General features: G+C 36.5%; 22 non-coding genes across 22 annotated transcripts; 11 read left to right on the top strand and 11 right to left on the bottom strand.

Moving 5' to 3' along the window:
* Nucleotides 1–272: 272 nt before the first annotated feature.
* On the bottom strand, nt 273–344 carry TRNAE-UUC (transfer RNA glutamic acid (anticodon UUC)). Its single transcript has one exon. It is a non-coding gene; the product is annotated as a tRNA-Glu (tRNA).
* Nucleotides 345–461: 117 nt separating this feature from the next.
* TRNAM-CAU (transfer RNA methionine (anticodon CAU)) lies at nt 462–534 on the top strand. Its single transcript has one exon. It is a non-coding gene; the product is annotated as a tRNA-Met (tRNA).
* Nucleotides 535–1,787: 1,253 nt separating this feature from the next.
* Nucleotides 1,788–1,859, bottom strand: TRNAE-UUC (transfer RNA glutamic acid (anticodon UUC)). The gene has a single exon. It is a non-coding gene; the product is annotated as a tRNA-Glu (tRNA).
* Nucleotides 1,860–1,976: 117 nt separating this feature from the next.
* TRNAM-CAU (transfer RNA methionine (anticodon CAU)) lies at nt 1,977–2,049 on the top strand. The gene has a single exon. It is a non-coding gene; the product is annotated as a tRNA-Met (tRNA).
* A 1,253-nt stretch (nt 2,050–3,302) lies between these two features.
* On the bottom strand, nt 3,303–3,374 carry TRNAE-UUC (transfer RNA glutamic acid (anticodon UUC)). The gene has a single exon. It is a non-coding gene; the product is annotated as a tRNA-Glu (tRNA).
* A 117-nt stretch (nt 3,375–3,491) lies between these two features.
* On the top strand, nt 3,492–3,564 carry TRNAM-CAU (transfer RNA methionine (anticodon CAU)). The gene has a single exon. It is a non-coding gene; the product is annotated as a tRNA-Met (tRNA).
* A 1,245-nt stretch (nt 3,565–4,809) lies between these two features.
* TRNAE-UUC (transfer RNA glutamic acid (anticodon UUC)) lies at nt 4,810–4,881 on the bottom strand. Its single transcript has one exon. It is a non-coding gene; the product is annotated as a tRNA-Glu (tRNA).
* A 117-nt stretch (nt 4,882–4,998) lies between these two features.
* TRNAM-CAU (transfer RNA methionine (anticodon CAU)) lies at nt 4,999–5,071 on the top strand. The gene has a single exon. It is a non-coding gene; the product is annotated as a tRNA-Met (tRNA).
* A 1,244-nt stretch (nt 5,072–6,315) lies between these two features.
* TRNAE-UUC (transfer RNA glutamic acid (anticodon UUC)) lies at nt 6,316–6,387 on the bottom strand. The gene has a single exon. It is a non-coding gene; the product is annotated as a tRNA-Glu (tRNA).
* Nucleotides 6,388–6,504: 117 nt separating this feature from the next.
* Nucleotides 6,505–6,577, top strand: TRNAM-CAU (transfer RNA methionine (anticodon CAU)). The gene has a single exon. It is a non-coding gene; the product is annotated as a tRNA-Met (tRNA).
* Nucleotides 6,578–7,821: 1,244 nt separating this feature from the next.
* On the bottom strand, nt 7,822–7,893 carry TRNAE-UUC (transfer RNA glutamic acid (anticodon UUC)). The gene has a single exon. It is a non-coding gene; the product is annotated as a tRNA-Glu (tRNA).
* Nucleotides 7,894–8,010: 117 nt separating this feature from the next.
* Nucleotides 8,011–8,083, top strand: TRNAM-CAU (transfer RNA methionine (anticodon CAU)). Its single transcript has one exon. It is a non-coding gene; the product is annotated as a tRNA-Met (tRNA).
* Nucleotides 8,084–8,986: 903 nt separating this feature from the next.
* Nucleotides 8,987–9,058, bottom strand: TRNAE-UUC (transfer RNA glutamic acid (anticodon UUC)). The gene has a single exon. It is a non-coding gene; the product is annotated as a tRNA-Glu (tRNA).
* A 117-nt stretch (nt 9,059–9,175) lies between these two features.
* Nucleotides 9,176–9,248, top strand: TRNAM-CAU (transfer RNA methionine (anticodon CAU)). Its single transcript has one exon. It is a non-coding gene; the product is annotated as a tRNA-Met (tRNA).
* Nucleotides 9,249–10,492: 1,244 nt separating this feature from the next.
* On the bottom strand, nt 10,493–10,564 carry TRNAE-UUC (transfer RNA glutamic acid (anticodon UUC)). The gene has a single exon. It is a non-coding gene; the product is annotated as a tRNA-Glu (tRNA).
* Nucleotides 10,565–10,681: 117 nt separating this feature from the next.
* TRNAM-CAU (transfer RNA methionine (anticodon CAU)) lies at nt 10,682–10,754 on the top strand. The gene has a single exon. It is a non-coding gene; the product is annotated as a tRNA-Met (tRNA).
* Nucleotides 10,755–11,657: 903 nt separating this feature from the next.
* On the bottom strand, nt 11,658–11,729 carry TRNAE-UUC (transfer RNA glutamic acid (anticodon UUC)). The gene has a single exon. It is a non-coding gene; the product is annotated as a tRNA-Glu (tRNA).
* A 117-nt stretch (nt 11,730–11,846) lies between these two features.
* Nucleotides 11,847–11,919, top strand: TRNAM-CAU (transfer RNA methionine (anticodon CAU)). Its single transcript has one exon. It is a non-coding gene; the product is annotated as a tRNA-Met (tRNA).
* A 1,244-nt stretch (nt 11,920–13,163) lies between these two features.
* TRNAE-UUC (transfer RNA glutamic acid (anticodon UUC)) lies at nt 13,164–13,235 on the bottom strand. Its single transcript has one exon. It is a non-coding gene; the product is annotated as a tRNA-Glu (tRNA).
* A 117-nt stretch (nt 13,236–13,352) lies between these two features.
* TRNAM-CAU (transfer RNA methionine (anticodon CAU)) lies at nt 13,353–13,425 on the top strand. The gene has a single exon. It is a non-coding gene; the product is annotated as a tRNA-Met (tRNA).
* Nucleotides 13,426–14,669: 1,244 nt separating this feature from the next.
* TRNAE-UUC (transfer RNA glutamic acid (anticodon UUC)) lies at nt 14,670–14,741 on the bottom strand. The gene has a single exon. It is a non-coding gene; the product is annotated as a tRNA-Glu (tRNA).
* A 117-nt stretch (nt 14,742–14,858) lies between these two features.
* TRNAM-CAU (transfer RNA methionine (anticodon CAU)) lies at nt 14,859–14,931 on the top strand. The gene has a single exon. It is a non-coding gene; the product is annotated as a tRNA-Met (tRNA).
* The last annotated feature ends 289 nt before the right edge of the window (nt 14,932–15,220 follow it).

Here is a 15,220-nt window from a genome sequence, read left to right as displayed (position 1 = left end):
TCTTTGTGATTTTATTCCCTCAGAGCTTTGCAATGCAATCAAAGAGCCACAATTCCATTTCTCACAAAGATTCAGGACATCTTAAATTTTACCTGTCTTCAGTTAAAGACAAATGATAATGGCATAAATATTGTCATAACTGGAAGAAGCAACACACATGTGCAATTGGGACCACATCAGGTACCAATCAGACAGAAGGAAACACTTGGCTGCAATTATTATCTTTTGGTCCTCTGTTTTTGAATCTGTCTTAAAACAGCAATAAGGTTGTATTCCCATACCGGGAGTCGAACCCAGGCCGCCTGGGTGAAAACCAGGAATCCTAACCGCTAGACCATATGGGAAGATGTCGATTGTGTCCTTCACTGTTTCATATAATATAAAAAAAAACATTTCACTGACATTATTTTGTTAAACAAAAATAATCCCACCATTTCAAAAATGAAGTAAATAAGGCAGGAGCCTTGTTAGCGCAGTAGGTAGCGCGTCAGTCTCATAATCTGAAGGTCGTGAGTTCAATCCTCACACAGGGCATTTTTATTGATGTTTGTTTTGAGAGCATGGCATTGCAATCTAATGGTGCATACACACGATCAGATTTTTTCTTCAGATATGGACGATAACGATTTAAAAATCGTTCAGTCGTTCATATCTGAAGGAAAATCGTTCATATCTGACATGCCTGAACGATGGACGATCAACGATGCGCGTTCCCGTTTGTCAGATAACGATATCTGACATCTGATGGGTTTGCAGTCAGACTTGGACGATTCCATTCATTTTAATGCAGTCAAAAATCGTTCAATCGTTCAAATCGTTCAAATCGTTCAAAACTTTGGTCAAATCGTTCAAATCGTTTAGTCGTTCAGTCGTTCATCTGACAAATCTGACAAGTCTGACAAATCTGACCGTGTGTACGCTCCATAAGAGATGCAGCACTTTGTCTAACAAACTTGACTGCATTCAAATTTTACCTTTCTTGTTGAGTGGAGTATTCTGTTTTTTTTTTTTCAAAATAAGCTTTCATAACTCACGTGACCACTAATAGATTTCAGACCAGCAATATCAGAAAAGATATCAAATAATTTGTCCAAGATGGACCCTATTTATATAAAATAGTTAATAGAAATCATTTTTCATGGTCATAGTCAAAACTTTGTCCTCAGAAATCTTACCGCCAATGGATTTTAGACCTTAATTAATGGCAAAGGTGTGTTCAAATCACTTATCACATTTACAACAATTTTTTATTTTGTGTTTCATGCTTTTTGCCCTGATAGAGGTACATTGCAATCTCCAAGCCTCTATTCTGTTACTTACAATATTGATAGAACATTTGGAAATTTTTCCTCTAAGAATTGGTGGAGTTTTCTGTTTCTAAGATGACATGTGCCCTCAATCTTTTGTTTATTTCTGAATGATTTCAGAGCAAGAATAGTGGGAATTGTGATAATTTATTTCTCAGAATTGGAATCAATACAGAAGAAAGTGGAGCACAAGGCATTGTTCTAGTCTTCTTTGTGATTTTATTCCCTCAGAGCTTTGCAATGCAATCAAAGAGCCACAATTCCATTTCTCACAAAGATTCAGGACATCTTAAATTTTACCTGTCTTCAGTTAAAGACAAATGATAATGGCATAAATATTGTCATAACTGGAAGAAGCAACACACATGTGCAATTGGGACCACATCAGGTACCAATCAGACAGAAGGAAACACTTGGCTGCAATTATTATCTTTTGGTCCTCTGTTTTTGAATCTGTCTTAAAACAGCAATAAGGTTGTATTCCCATACCGGGAGTCGAACCCGGGCCGCCTGGGTGAAAACCAGGAATCCTAACCGCTAGACCATATGGGAAGATGTCGATTGCGTCCTTCACTGTTTCATATAATATAAAAAAAAACATTTCACTGACATTATTTTGTTAAACAAAAATAATCCCACCATTTCAAAAATGAAGTAAATAAGGCAGGAGCCTTGTTAGCGCAGTAGGTAGTGCGTCAGTCTCATAATCTGAAGGTCGTGAGTTCAATCCTCACACAGGGCATTTTTATTGATGTTTGTTTTGAGAGCATGGCATTGCAATCTAATGGTGCATACACACGATCAGATTTTTTCTTCAGATATGGACGATAACGATTTAAAAATCGTTCAGTCGTTCATATCTGAAGGAAAATCGTTCATATCTGACATGCCTGAACGATGGACGATCAACGATGCGCGTTCCCGTTTGTCAGATAACGATATCTGACATCTGATGGGTTTGCAGTCAGACTTGGACGATTCCATTCATTTTAATGCAGTCAAAAATCGTTCAATCGTTCAAATCGTTCAAATCGTTCAAAACTTTGGTCAAATCGTTCAAATCGTTTAGTCGTTCAGTCGTTCATCTGACAAATCTGACAAGTCTGACAAATCTGACCGTGTGTACGCTCCATAAGAGATGCAGCACTTTGTCTAACAAACTTGACTGCATTCAAATTTTACCTTTCTTGTTGAGTGGAGTATTCTGTTTTTTTTTTTTCAAAATAAGCTTTCATAACTCACGTGACCACTAATAGATTTCAGACCAGCAATATCAGAAAAGATATCAAATAATTTGTCCAAGATGGACCCTATTTATATAAAATAGTTAATAGAAATCATTTTTCATGGTCATAGTCAAAACTTTGTCCTCAGAAATCTTACCGCCAATGGATTTTAGACCTTAATTAATGGCAAAGGTGTGTTCAAATCACTTATCACATTTACAACAATTTTTTATTTTGTGTTTCATGCTTTTTGCCCTGATAGAGGTACATTGCAATCTCCAAGCCTCTATTCTGTTACTTACAATATTGATAGAACATTTGGAAATTTTTCCTCTAAGAATTGGTGGAGTTTTCTGTTTCTAAGATGACATGTGCCCTCAATCTTTTGTTTATTTCTGAATGATTTCAGAGCAAGAATAGTGGGAATTGTGATAATTTATTTCTCAGAATTGGAATCAATACAGAAGAAAGTGGAGCACAAGGCATTGTTCTAGTCTTCTTTGTGATTTTATTCCCTCAGAGCTTTGCAATGCAATCAAAGAGCCACAATTCCATTTCTCACAAAGATTCAGGACATCTTAAATTTTACCTGTCTTCAGTTAAAGACAAATGATAATGGCATAAATATTGTCATAACTGGAAGAAGCAACACACATGTGCAATTGGGACCACATCAGGTACCAATCAGACAGAAGGAAACACTTGGCTGCAATTATTATCTTTTGGTCCTCTGTTTTTGAATCTGTCTTAAAACAGAAATAGGGTTGTATTCCCATACCGGGAGTCGAACCCGGGCCGCCTGGGTGAAAACCAGGAATCCTAACCGCTAGACCATATGGGAAGATGTCGATTGCATCCTTCACTGTTTCATATAATATAAAAAAAAACATTTCACTGACATTATTTTGTTAAACAAAAATAATCCCACCATTTCAAAAATGAAGTAAATAAGGCAGGAGCCTTGTTAGCGCAGTAGGTAGCGCGTCAGTCTCATAATCTGAAGGTCGTGAGTTCAATCCTCACACAGGGCATTTTTATTGATGTTTGTTTTGAGAGCATGGCATTGCAATCTAATGGTGCATACACACGATCAGATTTTTTCTTCAGATATGGACGATAACGATTTAAAAATCGTTCAGTCGTTCATATCTGAAGGAAAATCGTTCATATCTGACATGCCTGAACGATGGATGATCAACGATGCGCGTTCCCGTTTGTCAGATAACGATATCTGACATCTGATGGGTTTGCAGTCAGACTTGGACGATTCCATTCATTTTAATGCAGTCAAAAATCGTTCAATCGTTCAAATCGTTCAAATCGTTCAAAACTTTGGTCAAATCGTTCAAATCGTTTAGTCGTTCATCTGACAAATCTGACAAGTCTGACAAATCTGACCGTGTGTACGCTCCATAAGAGATGCAGCACTTTGTCTAACAAACTTGACTGCATTCAAATTTTACCTTTCTTGTTGAGTGGAGTATTCTGTTTTTTTTTTTTCAAAATAAGCTTTCATAACTCACGTGACCACTAATAGATTTCAGACCAGCAATATCAGAAAAGATATCAAATAATTTGTCCAAGATGGACCCTATTTATATAAAATAGTTAATAGAAATCATTTTTCATGGTCATAGTCAAAACTTTGTCCTCAGAAATCTTACCGCCAATGGATTTTAGACCTTAATTAATGGCAAAGGTGTGTTCAAATCACTTATCACATTTACAACAATTTTTTATTTTGTGTTTCATGCTTTTTGCCCTGATAGAGGTACATTGCAATCTCCAAGCCTCTATTCTGTTACTTACAATATTGATAGAACATTTGGAAATTTTTCCTCTAAGAATTGGTGGAGTTTTCTGTTTCTAAGATGACATGTGCCCTCAATCTTTTGTTTATTTCTGAATGATTTCAGAGCAAGAATAGTGGGAATTGTGATAATTTATTTCTCAGAATTGGAATCAATACAGAAGAAAGTGGAGCACAAGGCATTGTTCTAGTCTTCTTTGTGATTTTATTCCCTCAGAGCTTTGCAATGCAATCAAAGAGCCACAATTCCATTTCTCACAAAGATTCAGGACATCTTAAATTTTACCTGTCTTCAGTTAAAGACAAATGATAATGGCATAAATATTGTCATAACTGGAAGAAGCAACACACATGTGCAATTGGGACCACATCAGGTACCAATCAGACAGAAGGAAACACTTGGCTGCAATTATTATCTTTTGGTCCTCTGTTTTTGAATCTGTCTTAAAACAGAAATAGGGTTGTATTCCCATACCGGGAGTCGAACCCGGGCCGCCTGGGTGAAAACCAGGAATCCTAACCGCTAGACCATATGGGAAGATGTCGATTGCGTCCTTCACTGTTTCATATAATATAAAAAAAAACATTTCACTGACATTATTTTGTTAAACAAAAATAATCCCACCATTTCAAAAATGAAGTAAATAAGGCAGGAGCCTTGTTAGCGCAGTAGGTAGCGCGTCAGTCTCATAATCTGAAGGTCGTGAGTTCAATCCTCACACAGGGCATTTTTATTGATGTTTGTTTTGAGAGCATGGCATTGCAATCTAATGGTGCATACACACGATCAGATTTTTTCTTCAGATATGGACGATAACGATTTAAAAATCGTTCAGTCGTTCATATCTGAAGGAAAATCGTTCATATCTGACATGCCTGAACGATGGACGATCAACGATGCGCGTTCCCGTTTGTCAGATAACGATATCTGACATCTGATGGGTTTGCAGTCAGACTTGGACGATTCCATTCATTTTAATGCAGTCAAAAATCGTTCAATCGTTCAAATCGTTCAAAACTTTGGTCAAATCGTTCAAATCGTTTAGTCGTTCAGTCGTTCATCTGACAAATCTGACAAGTCTGACAAATCTGACCGTGTGTACGCTCCATAAGAGATGCAGCACTTTGTCTAACAAACTTGACTGCATTCAAATTTTACCTTTCTTGTTGAGTGGAGTATTCTGTTTTTTTTTTTTCAAAATAAGCTTTCATAACTCACGTGACCACTAATAGATTTCAGACCAGCAATATCAGAAAAGATATCAAATAATTTGTCCAAGATGGACCCTATTTATATAAAATAGTTAATAGAAATCATTTTTCATGGTCATAGTCAAAACTTTGTCCTCAGAAATCTTACCGCCAATGGATTTTAGACCTTAATTAATGGCAAAGGTGTGTTCAAATCACTTATCACATTTACAACAATTTTTTATTTTGTGTTTCATGCTTTTTGCCCTGATAGAGGTACATTGCAATCTCCAAGCCTCTATTCTGTTACTTACAATATTGATAGAACATTTGGAAATTTTTCCTCTAAGAATTGGTGGAGTTTTCTGTTTCTAAGATGACATGTGCCCTCAATCTTTTGTTTATTTCTGAATGATTTCAGAGCAAGAATAGTGGGAATTGTGATAATTTATTTCTCAGAATTGGAATCAATACAGAAGAAAGTGGAGCACAAGGCATTGTTCTAGTCTTCTTTGTGATTTTATTCCCTCAGAGCTTTGCAATGCAATCAAAGAGCCACAATTCCATTTCTCACAAAGATTCAGGACATCTTAAATTTTACCTGTCTTCAGTTAAAGACAAATGATAATGGCATAAATATTGTCATAACTGGAAGAAGCAACACACATGTGCAATTGGGACCACATCAGGTACCAATCAGACAGAAGGAAACACTTGGCTGCAATTATTATCTTTTGGTCCTCTGTTTTTGAATCTGTCTTAAAACAGAAATAGGGTTGTATTCCCATACCGGGAGTCGAACCCGGGCCGCCTGGGTGAAAACCAGGAATCCTAACCGCTAGACCATATGGGAAGATGTCGATTGCGTCCTTCACTGTTTCATATAATATAAAAAAAAACATTTCACTGACATTATTTTGTTAAACAAAAATAATCCCACCATTTCAAAAATGAAGTAAATAAGGCAGGAGCCTTGTTAGCGCAGTAGGTAGCGCGTCAGTCTCATAATCTGAAGGTCGTGAGTTCAATCCTCACACAGGGCATTTTTATTGATGTTTGTTTTGAGAGCATGGCATTGCAATCTAATGGTGCATACACACGATCAGATTTTTTCTTCAGATATGGACGATAACGATTTAAAAATCGTTCAGTCGTTCATATCTGAAGGAAAATCGTTCATATCTGACATGCCTGAACGATGGACGATCAACGATGCGCGTTCCCGTTTGTCAGATAACGATATCTGACATCTGATGGGTTTGCAGTCAGACTTGGACGATTCCATTCATTTTAATGCAGTCAAAAATCGTTCAATCGTTCAAATCGTTCAAAACTTTGGTCAAATCGTTCAAATCGTTTAGTCGTTCAGTCGTTCATCTGACAAATCTGACAAGTCTGACAAATCTGACCGTGTGTACGCTCCATAAGAGATGCAGCACTTTGTCTAACAAACTTGACTGCATTCAAATTTTACCTTTCTTGTTGAGTGGAGTATTCTGTTTTTTTTTTTTCAAAATAAGCTTTCATAACTCACGTGACCACTAATAGATTTCAGACCAGCAATATCAGAAAAGATATCAAATAATTTGTCCAAGATGGACCCTATTTATATAAAATAGTTAATAGAAATCATTTTTCATGGTCATAGTCAAAACTTTGTCCTCAGAAATCTTACCGCCAATGGATTTTAGACCTTAATTAATGGCAAAGGTGTGTTCAAATCACTTATCACATTTACAACAATTTTTTATTTTGTGTTTCATGCTTTTTGCCCTGATAGAGGTACATTGCAATCTCCAAGCCTCTATTCTGTTACTTACAATATTGATAGAACATTTGGAAATTTTTCCTCTAAGAATTGGTGGAGTTTTCTGTTTCTAAGATGACATGTGCCCTCAATCTTTTGTTTATTTCTGAATGATTTCAGAGCAAGAATAGTGGGAATTGTGATAATTTATTTCTCAGAATTGGAATCAATACAGAAGAAAGTGGAGCACAAGGCATTGTTCTAGTCTTCTTTGTGATTTTATTCCCTCAGAGCTTTGCAATGCAATCAAAGAGCCACAATTCCATTTCTCACAAAGATTCAGGACATCTTAAATTTTACCTGTCTTCAGTTAAAGACAAATGATAATGGCATAAATATTGTCATAACTGGAAGAAGCAACACACATGTGCAATTGGGACCACATCAGGTACCAATCAGACAGAAGGAAACACTTGGCTGCAATTATTATCTTTTGGTCCTCTGTTTTTGAATCTGTCTTAAAACAGAAATAGGGTTGTATTCCCATACCGGGAGTCGAACCCGGGCCGCCTGGGTGAAAACCAGGAATCCTAACCGCTAGACCATATGGGAAGATGTCGATTGCATCCTTCACTGTTTCATATAATATAAAAAAAAACATTTCACTGACATTATTTTGTTAAACAAAAATAATCCCACCATTTCAAAAATGAAGTAAATAAGGCAGGAGCCTTGTTAGCGCAGTAGGTAGCGCGTCAGTCTCATAATCTGAAGGTCGTGCGTTCAATCCTCACACAGGGCATTTTTATTGATGTTTGTTTTGAGAGCATGGCATTGCAATCTAAGAGATGCAGCACTTTGTCTAACAAACTTGACTGCATTCAAATTTTACCTTTCTTGTTGAGTGGAGTATTCTGCTTTTTTTTTTTCAAAATAAGCTTTCATAACTCACGTGACCACTAATAGATTTCAGACCAGCAATATCAGAAAAGATATCAAATAATTTGTCCAAGATGGACCCTATTTATATAAAATAGTTAATAGAAATCATTTTTCATGGTCATAGTCAAAACTTTGTCCTCAGAAATCTTACCGCCAATGGATTTTAGACCTTAATTAATGGCAAAGGTGTGTTCAAATCACTTATCACATTTACAACAATTTTTTATTTTGTGTTTCATGCTTTTTGCCCTGATAGAGGTATTTTGCAATCTCCAAGCCTCTATTCTGTTACTTACAATATTGATAGAACATTTGGAAATTTTTCCTCTAAGAATTGGTGGAGTTTTCTGTTTCTAAGATGACATGTGCCCTCAATCTTTTGTTTATTTCTGAATGATTTCAGAGCAAGAATAGTGGGAATTGTGATAATTTATTTCTCAGAATTGGAATCAATACAGAAGAAAGTGGAGCACAAGGCATTGTTCTAGTCTTCTTTGTGATTTTATTCCCTCAGAGCTTTGCAATGCAATCAAAGAGCCACAATTCCATTTCTCACAAAGATTCAGGACATCTTAAATTTTACCTGTCTTCAGTTAAAGACAAATGATAATGGCATAAATATTGTCATAACTGGAAGAAGCAACACACATGTGCAATTGGGACCACATCAGGTACCAATCAGACAGAAGGAAACACTTGGCTGCAATTATTATCTTTTGGTCCTCTGTTTTTGAATCTGTCTTAAAACAGCAATAAGGTTGTATTCCCATACCGGGAGTCGAACCCGGGCCGCCTGGGTGAAAACCAGGAATCCTAACCGCTAGACCATATGGGAAGATGTCGATTGCGTCCTTCACTGTTTCATATAATATAAAAAAAAACATTTCACTGACATTATTTTGTTAAACAAAAATAATCCCACCATTTCAAAAATGAAGTAAATAAGGCAGGAGCCTTGTTAGCGCAGTAGGTAGCGCGTCAGTCTCATAATCTGAAGGTCGTGAGTTCAATCCTCACACAGGGCATTTTTATTGATGTTTGTTTTGAGAGCATGGCATTGCAATCTAATGGTGCATACACACGATCAGATTTTTTCTTCAGATATGGACGATAACGATTTAAAAATCGTTCAGTCGTTCATATCTGAAGGAAAATCGTTCATATCTGACATGCCTGAACGATGGACGATCAACGATGCGCGTTCCCGTTTGTCAGATAACGATATCTGACATCTGATGGGTTTGCAGTCAGACTTGGACGATTCCATTCATTTTAATGCAGTCAAAAATCGTTCAATCGTTCAAATCGTTCAAAACTTTGGTCAAATCGTTCAAATCGTTTAGTCGTTCAGTCGTTCATCTGACAAATCTGACAAGTCTGACAAATCTGACCGTGTGTACGCTCCATAAGAGATGCAGCACTTTGTCTAACAAACTTGACTGCATTCAAATTTTACCTTTCTTGTTGAGTGGAGTATTCTGTTTTTTTTTTTTCAAAATAAGCTTTCATAACTCACGTGACCACTAATAGATTTCAGACCAGCAATATCAGAAAAGATATCAAATAATTTGTCCAAGATGGACCCTATTTATATAAAATAGTTAATAGAAATCATTTTTCATGGTCATAGTCAAAACTTTGTCCTCAGAAATCTTACCGCCAATGGATTTTAGACCTTAATTAATGGCAAAGGTGTGTTCAAATCACTTATCACATTTACAACAATTTTTTATTTTGTGTTTCATGCTTTTTGCCCTGATAGAGGTACATTGCAATCTCCAAGCCTCTATTCTGTTACTTACAATATTGATAGAACATTTGGAAATTTTTCCTCTAAGAATTGGTGGAGTTTTCTGTTTCTAAGATGACATGTGCCCTCAATCTTTTGTTTATTTCTGAATGATTTCAGAGCAAGAATAGTGGGAATTGTGATAATTTATTTCTCAGAATTGGAATCAATACAGAAGAAAGTGGAGCACAAGGCATTGTTCTAGTCTTCTTTGTGATTTTATTCCCTCAGAGCTTTGCAATGCAATCAAAGAGCCACAATTCCATTTCTCACAAAGATTCAGGACATCTTAAATTTTACCTGTCTTCAGTTAAAGACAAATGATAATGGCATAAATATTGTCATAACTGGAAGAAGCAACACACATGTGCAATTGGGACCACATCAGGTACCAATCAGACAGAAGGAAACACTTGGCTGCAATTATTATCTTTTGGTCCTCTGTTTTTGAATCTGTCTTAAAACAGAAATAGGGTTGTATTCCCATACCGGGAGTCGAACCCGGGCCGCCTGGGTGAAAACCAGGAATCCTAACCGCTAGACCATATGGGAAGATGTCGATTGCGTCCTTCACTGTTTCATATAATATAAAAAAAAACATTTCACTGACATTATTTTGTTAAACAAAAATAATCCCACCATTTCAAAAATGAAGTAAATAAGGCAGGAGCCTTGTTAGCGCAGTAGGTAGCGCGTCAGTCTCATAATCTGAAGGTCGTGAGTTCAATCCTCACACAGGGCATTTTTATTGATGTTTGTTTTGAGAGCATGGCATTGCAATCTAAGAGATGCAGCACTTTGTCTAACAAACTTGACTGCATTCAAATTTTACCTTTCTTGTTGAGTGGAGTATTCTGCTTTTTTTTTTTCAAAATAAGCTTTCATAACTCACGTGACCACTAATAGATTTCAGACCAGCAATATCAGAAAAGATATCAAATAATTTGTCCAAGATGGACCCTATTTATATAAAATAGTTAATAGAAATCATTTTTCATGGTCATAGTCAAAACTTTGTCCTCAGAAATCTTACCGCCAATGGATTTTAGACCTTAATTAATGGCAAAGGTGTGTTCAAATCACTTATCACATTTACAACAATTTTTTATTTTGTGTTTCATGCTTTTTGCCCTGATAGAGGTACATTGCAATCTCCAAGCCTCTATTCTGTTACTTACAATATTGATAGAACATTTGGAAATTTTTCCTCTAAGAATTGGTGGAGTTTTCTGTTTCTAAGATGACATGTGCCCTCAATCTTTTGTTTATTTCTGAATGATTTCAGAGCAAGAATAGTGGGAATTGTGATAATTTATTTCTCAGAATTGGAATCAATACAGAAGAAAGTGGAGCACAAGGCATTGTTCTAGTCTTCTTTGTGATTTTATTCCCTCAGAGCTTTGCAATGCAATCAAAGAGCCACAATTCCATTTCTCACAAAGATTCAGGACATCTTAAATTTTACCTGTCTTCAGTTAAAGACAAATGATAATGGCATAAATATTGTCATAACTGGAAGAAGCAACACACATGTGCAATTGGGACCACATCAGGTACCAATCAGACAGAAGGAAACACTTGGCTGCAATTATTATCTTTTGGTCCTCTGTTTTTGAATCTGTCTTAAAACAGAAATAGGGTTGTATTCCCATACCGGGAGTCGAACCCGGGCCGCCTGGGTGAAAACCAGGAATCCTAACCGCTAGACCATATGGGAAGATGTCGATTGCGTCCTTCACTGTTTCATATAATATAAAAAAAAACATTTCACTGACATTATTTTGTTAAACAAAAATAATCCCACCATTTCAAAAATGAAGTAAATAAGGCAGGAGCCTTGTTAGCGCAGTAGGTAGCGCGTCAGTCTCATAATCTGAAGGTCGTGAGTTCAATCCTCACACAGGGCATTTTTATTGATGTTTGTTTTGAGAGCATGGCATTGCAATCTAATGGTGCATACACACGATCAGATTTTTTCTTCAGATATGGACGATAACGATTTAAAAATCGTTCAGTCGTTCATATCTGAAGGAAAATCGTTCATATCTGACATGCCTGAACGATGGACGATCAACGATGCGCGTTCCCGTTTGTCAGATAACGATATCTGACATCTGATGGGTTTGCAGTCAGACTTGGACGATTCCATTCATTTTAATGCAGTCAAAAATCGTTCAATCGTTCAAATCGTTCAAAACTTTGGTCAAATCGTTCAAATCGTTTAGTCGTTCAGTCGTTCATCTGACAAATCTGACAAGTCTGACAAATCTGACCGTGTGTACGCTCCATAAGAGATGCAGCACTTTGTCTAACAAACTTGACTGCATTCAAATTTTACCTTTCTTGTTGAGTGGAGTATTCTGTTTTTTTTTTTTCAAAATAAGCTTTCATAACTCACGTGACCACTAATAGATTTCAGACCAGCAATATCAGAAAAGATATCAAATAATTTGTCCAAGATGGACCCTATTTATATAAAATAGTTAATAGAAATCATTTTTCATGGTCATAGTCAAAACTTTGTCCTCAGAAATCTTACCGCCAATGGATTTTAGACCTTAATTAATGGCAAAGGTGTGTTCAAATCACTTATCACATTTACAACAATTTTTTATTTTGTGTTTCATGCTTTTTGCCCTGATAGAGGTACATTGCAATCTCCAAGCCTCTATTCTGTTACTTACAATATTGATAGAACATTTGGAAATTTTTCCTCTAAGAATTGGTGGAGTTTTCTGTTTCTAAGATGACATGTGCCCTCAATCTTTTGTTTATTTCTGAATGATTTCAGAGCAAGAATAGTGGGAATTGTGATAATTTATTTCTCAGAATTGGAATCAATACAGAAGAAAGTGGAGCACAAGGCATTGTTCTAGTCTTCTTTGTGATTTTATTCCCTCAGAGCTTTGCAATGCAATCAAAGAGCCACAATTCCATTTCTCACAAAGATTCAGGACATCTTAAATTTTACCTGTCTTCAGTTAAAGACAAATGATAATGGCATAAATATTGTCATAACTGGAAGAAGCAACACACATGTGCAATTGGGACCACATCAGGTACCAATCAGACAGAAGGAAACACTTGGCTGCAATTATTATCTTTTGGTCCTCTGTTTTTGAATCTGTCTTAAAACAGAAATAGGGTTGTATTCCCATACCGGGAGTCGAACCCGGGCCGCCTGGGTGAAAACCAGGAATCCTAACCGCTAGACCATATGGGAAGATGTCGATTGCGTCCTTCACTGTTTCATATAATATAAAAAAAAACATTTCACTGACATTATTTTGTTAAACAAAAATAATCCCACCATTTCAAAAATGAAGTAAATAAGGCAGGAGCCTTGTTAGCGCAGTAGGTAGCGCGTCAGTCTCATAATCTGAAGGTCGTGAGTTCAATCCTCACACAGGGCATTTTTATTGATGTTTGTTTTGAGAGCATGGCATTGCAATCTAATGGTGCATACACACGATCAGATTTTTTCTTCAGATATGGACGATAACGATTTAAAAATCGTTCAGTCGTTCATATCTGAAGGAAAATCGTTCATATCTGACATGCCTGAACGATGGACGATCAACGATGCGCGTTCCCGTTTGTCAGATAACGATATCTGACATCTGATGGGTTTGCAGTCAGACTTGGACGATTCCATTCATTTTAATGCAGTCAAAAATCGTTCAATCGTTCAAATCGTTCAAAACTTTGGTCAAATCGTTCAAATCGTTTAGTCGTTCAGTCGTTCATCTGACAAATCTGACAAGTCTGACAAATCTGACCGTGTGTACGCTCCATAAGAGATGCAGCACTTTGTCTAACAAACTTGACTGCATTCAAATTTTACCGTTCTTGTTGAGTGGAGTATTCTGTTTTTTTTTTTTCAAAATAAGCTTTCATAACTCACGTGACCACTAATAGATTTCAGACCAGCAATATCAGAAAAGATATCAAATAATTTGTCCAAGATGGACCCTATTTATATAAAATAGTTAATAGAAATCATTTTTCATGGTCATAGTCAAAACTTTGTCCTCAGAAATCTTACCGCCAATGGATTTTAGACCTTAATTAATGGCAAAGGTGTGTTCAAATCACTTATCACATTTACAACAATTTTTTATTTTGTGTTTCATGCTTTTTGCCCTGATAGAGGTACATTGCAATCTCCAAGCCTCTATTCTGTTACTTACAATATTGATAGAACATTTGGAAATTTTTCCTCTAAGAATTGGTGGAGTTTTCTGTTTCTAAGATGACATGTGCCCTCAATCTTTTGTTTATTTCTGAATGATTTCAGAGCAAGAATAGTGGGAATTGTGATAATTTATTTCTCAGAATTGGAATCAATACAGAAGAAAGTGGAGCACAAGGCATTGTTCTAGTCTTCTTTGTGATTTTATTCCCTCAGAGCTTTGCAATGCAATCAAAGAGCCACAATTCCATTTCTCACAAAGATTCAGGACATCTTAAATTTTACCTGTCTTCAGTTAAAGACAAATGATAATGGCATAAATATTGTCATAACTGGAAGAAGCAACACACATGTGCAATTGGGACCACATCAGGTACCAATCAGACAGAAGGAAACACTTGGCTGCAATTATTATCTTTTGGTCCTCTGTTTTTGAATCTGTCTTAAAACAGAAATAGGGTTGTATTCCCATACCGGGAGTCGAACCCGGGCCGCCTGGGTGAAAACCAGGAATCCTAACCGCTAGACCATATGGGAAGATGTCGATTGCGTCCTTCACTGTTTCATATAATATAAAAAAAAACATTTCACTGACATTATTTTGTTAAACAAAAATAATCCCACCATTTCAAAAATGAAGTAAATAAGGCAGGAGCCTTGTTAGCGCAGTAGGTAGCGCATCAGTCTCATAATCTGAAGGTCGTGAGTTCAATCCTCACACAGGGCATTTTTATTGATGTTTGTTTTGAGAGCATGGCATTGCAATCTAATGGTGCATACACACGATCAGATTTTTTCTTCAGATATGGACGATAACGATTTAAAAATCGTTCAGTCATTCATATCTGAAGGAAAATCGTTCATATCTGACATGCCTGAACGATGGACGATCAACGATGCGCGTTCCCGTTTGTCAGATAACGATATCTGACATCTGATGGGTTTGCAGTCAGACTTGGACGATTCCATTCATTTTAATGCAGTCAAAAATCGTTCAATCGTTCAAATCGTTCAAA

Source organism: Taudactylus pleione, unplaced genomic scaffold (assembly GCF_031769625.1).
Source record: "Taudactylus pleione unplaced genomic scaffold, aTauple2 ptg000248l, whole genome shotgun sequence".
NCBI classification, from domain to species: domain Eukaryota; kingdom Metazoa; phylum Chordata; class Amphibia; order Anura; family Myobatrachidae; genus Taudactylus; species Taudactylus pleione.
This window is presented reverse-complemented; position numbering and strand designations above follow the sequence as displayed.